Source organism: Mytilus edulis, chromosome 12 (genome assembly GCF_963676685.1).
Source record: "Mytilus edulis chromosome 12, xbMytEdul2.2, whole genome shotgun sequence".
NCBI classification, from domain to species: domain Eukaryota; kingdom Metazoa; phylum Mollusca; class Bivalvia; order Mytilida; family Mytilidae; genus Mytilus; species Mytilus edulis.
In genome coordinates this window covers 79,005,995-79,010,461 of record NC_092355.1, presented here as the reverse complement: position 1 = coordinate 79,010,461, position 4,467 = coordinate 79,005,995, and the positions used below count along the sequence as shown (strand labels likewise).

General features: G+C 30.6%; 1 long non-coding RNA gene across 1 annotated transcript; it reads right to left on the bottom strand.

Annotated features, from left to right (window-relative positions):
• Positions 1–794: 794 nt before the first annotated feature.
• LOC139498134 (uncharacterized) lies at positions 795–3,916 on the bottom strand. The gene is made up of 3 exons (XR_011657824.1): positions 3,075–3,916; positions 1,641–1,697; positions 795–1,089 (listed from the first exon to the last, which is right to left on the bottom strand). It is a non-coding gene; the product is annotated as an uncharacterized lncRNA (long non-coding RNA).
• Between the last annotated feature and the right edge of the window lie 551 nt (positions 3,917–4,467).

Here is a 4,467-nt window from a genome sequence, read left to right as displayed (position 1 = left end):
ATAACTGCAAGTACTCTCAGATCTATTGATTGTGTCTTTTTGTGTCTGGATGTATAAGTACCCGACCACGTCTACTTGTATTTATGTCTATCTGATGAGTTAAGCCTTTTTCAACTGATTTTTATAGTTCGTTCTTATGTTGTACTGTTATACCACTGTCCCAGGTTAGGGGGAGGGTTGGGAACCCGCTTACATGTTTAACCCTGCCACATTATTTATGTATGTGCCTGTCCCAAGTCAGGAGCCTGTAAATCAGTGGTTGTCGTTTGTTTATGTGAAAAATATATATTTGTTTTTCATTCATTTTTTGTTGAGCCTTCGCAGAAAGCTCGACATAGGGATAGTGATCCGGCGGCAACAGGGGTGGCGGCGGTGTTCGCTCACTTCTTAAAAGCTTTATATTTTAGAAGATGGGAGACCTGGATGCTTCATTCTTTGTATATGGATGCCTCATGTTACGAAGTTTCCGTTAGTCACATGTTTGTGTCATTTTGGTCTTTTGCGGATAGTTGTCTCATTGGCAATCATACCACATCTTCTTTTTTAATATTGAAATAACAGCAAATGCCAAATGGTGACAATAGCACCTTTGGTCATTTATTTGGGGAGGTAAGAAACAGACAAGTACATTAGCTATAGCTAACAGCTGGTATTGTAATTGACTTTTCTTAAATCCCATTGCAATATACAAAAGTCATGTACAAAAGATTAATATTCAAAACAAGAGGAAATGAAAATATGTCTTCTCAAAAGATTTATTATCATTTATAAAGTTAATATTTTGATATATTTCAAAACAATGTGAGCAAAAATCTTTAAACATTTAACATTATATATTTATATATATATATATCATATTCAAATATCAGACAAGTAAACTTTCAGCTTCATATTTTTTTTGTAATATTTGCTTTGTATATATAAGAATATATTCCTGTTCTGTGTTCTTAAGCTTCGTTCAATCAATCCCTCAATGTTCTGTGTACTGTAAAATGTACATCATTTATATATAGATAAAGACAAGCAAGAACTTTCTCCAACAAATCACTTCTTCCTTTCACATGAACCACCATTGTGTGTGTGTGAAACCTGAAATGAAAGACAGAATTTCCTAATATAAAAGAATAAAGTCAGTGCATAATGTATTTATGTAACTCCCCTTTAAGATATATGAAAGTAATCATGAATGGGAAAACAAATATAGCTTGATCAAATGTAAAGAGTAGTAGATCAGAAACCTTGGTTAGCAAAGATGTTACCTAATGAAAACTGAAGAAATTTATTAACTGCTCTCAATCTCATACATACATGTATATACATACAATTTCCAACTTTAGAGAGAAAGTTGAGAAAATCAAGTGATGCTTGAAATCCAAGGGTGGATGTACAATATTTTACATTACAAAATTCCTAACATGCTTTTTTAAAGTTCATTGCAAACATGAACAATGTACATGATGTACAATTGTATAAACCAGTTATTTTTTTAAAATATCAAGATAAATGTATATGCTTTAATGAAACAATTTCACTGTATACATTCATGACATTGTAGGTACATGTACACATGAATTGCTGAAAAATTGACCATCAGTTTTATAATCCATTTAATATTTATTTATTAATAAAATATCACTTACCTTATTCAGTACTAGTTTTCTTGGTAGACTGTGAGTAACACTGGTAATTAGAAATACCTAAAAAAGAAGACATAAAATGTTGAACATAATTTACATGTACATGTACATCATGATCAGTACATGTATAACATAGAAGATACAAGTTTTCATTTTGTTGAACAATGCTAGAAGATCAGGATGATCTTCAATCTGTTTATACAATAATTTGTAATTATAACATTTATTACATAACAATTAATAGAATTTATAACATACATGACATATGGGGAGGTGGTTTTTAGTATTTAGTCATTAAAAAAATGTCATTTGAGTGGTCATGGTACAAATTTAATAAAATTTCAATCAAACAGTTGTAAATCTCTCGCAACAAAAAGGTAATTTAAATTAGCCAGATTTTTTTCTTTTCCACAACTCTTAAAAAAAGCATCAATTTTGTTGCTATGTTAGATGGGTAGCAGTTTATTTTTTTAATTGAATGACAGGTTCTGAATTTTATATCCATGTACAAATGATGTACATTATTAGATATTATCAGACCTGTAGCACTGTTACAGAATAAACACCTCACTTTATTTAAATATTTTTTCAAAAGGGGTAGAAGGTACCATTGTAGCTATTTTATTTGTTTGTTTACATTTATTTAAAAAGGAAAAGTTGGATGAGGGGCATTTGATACATTTCAATACATGTCATGCATGTTGTTGTCAGAAAGGGTAACCCAAATATTCAAAACCTTCAAGAAAATGATTTAAAACTTTGACTCTTTGAAAAGATTATACATGTAATGTACATATACATGTACACATTTATTGTTCATGTCACTGATAACTGATATATTTTTCTTAAAAAATTATTTGATCAATTATAGCTTATCCATGCTGTAGAAAAACATGTAGTTCATTACATGTACATTTTATACCTACATTGTAGCTATTTCTTTAGAATAAATGCAAGTAACTGTTACTTTACATTTTATTGTATTATACATGTATCATGGCATGTATGGTCTGAAATATAGTTTGGAGATGAGTGAGGTTTTGTCAATTATAAGATTATTAGGCTATACCCCATTTACAAAGTCAGGCTAAATCATTGTAAATCATATACATGTACATGCATTTTAGTCACATTTTGCCAATTTACCTTTTTTGTGTGTGATCATGGTGCTGGTCAACTCCCACAAAGTTTTAAGAGGTACATGTAGTTACTAGTACTTGTTTTGAGATGAAACATAGAAAGTGGAGGGGTTGGGTAATGATTTACAGTGTATAAAACATTTGTTTTAGTTCACTGTAGGTAACAATAAGTTACATCATTATTATAAGACACTTTACTGCACTCTAATATCATTTGAATTCATTGTCTCAATATAAATCTATCCTCCATAAAAAAAGATTATTTAAATTAAATTTATTTAGTATTACTATTACTTACTATTACTCCATGGTCTAGGGATCTTTCTGTTTTGGTCATGCCTGGATACTCCTGTTATTGCTCTTCCTTTTCACAGTGGATAGAGGGTACATACACCATGTACACTGTTTTCTTTGATTTATTCCAATAAACAGGACACTGTGCCACACAGTCATAAGACAGTCAAGTGAAAAGCCACACATACAAAAATGTCCTTAGAAGTTTATATCAAGTTATGTCATGCTTCATTTTTTGCTCATGCAGTCATGGACATTGACAATGAATTATATTGTCTATGTAATCTTGGTGCTTCTATTCAATGTATGAGTTGCAGTCTTATAATTGTCTGTCTAGCTGGTCTTCGTTGGGATGTCTTTGATCATGATACAGTCCTGATAAATTGAAAACTTCAACAACAGGACTTCTCAAGCTTCTTTACTGGCATCGGACTCGGTAGCATGGTATATATACACATCAACAAGGCATTGTTCATGACATGCCACTGGAAAAGTTGTGAAAGGACTCGCCTAGCTTTGTCTAAAAATGTTCTAAAATATTTCCACATCATGCATAGTATCTTCTTAAAGAAGATATGGACTCCCGTAACAGTAAAAACGGAATAAAACTGTGTAATATCTAACAAAACACAGCAGATGAAAAATCTCTGCAAACAGGAAATGAGTAATTGTAAACATTGCAGTTCAGGGGTGAATTAAGAAAATATAGTCTTTATACTATTTATTCGTTTTAATTAAATAGGAACCACTCTGTATTTTCATAAAAAAGATAGAAAATGGCATAGCTATGTTTAATTCTATTAAAATAACGCCTTTGGATGTTTTTCAGTCACATGGCAACTGTTGTTATGTAAGAGAAAGTTATGTTTCTTGGAAGGAGTTATCTCCCTTAGACCATTTTGAATAAAAAAGAAATCAAATTTACTCAAAATCAGGACTAGGCTACATATTTTATTTTTTGATATTTTTTAAAGAAAATTATCCTCTTTAGGTTGCATATAAACATTTTCCTTAAAACATCCGGTCTTAGGAGAAAATAGTGAAATTCTTACACTGCAATAAGTGGGGAAAGTTCATATTTATCCAATATTCAATAAAGCACCCAGAAAAATATACTGTGTTCAATGGTTTAATATTACAAATTTAGCTCTTACTTCACAATATCTTTCAACACAAAAAGTATTGTGGATTTCTGTGATACAGTGTGTATCACTATTTCATCATTTTGCATGATTCTTAGCCAGACTGCTACTTAATTTAAATTTGGCAAATATTCTTTATTTAACTTTTAATAGATATACATAAATTTTAATATATATCTGTTTCTTTCATTGATGTAACATATATACATATCATAAATGAATATAGGGCGAACGAACCCAGGGCGAACGGACTAT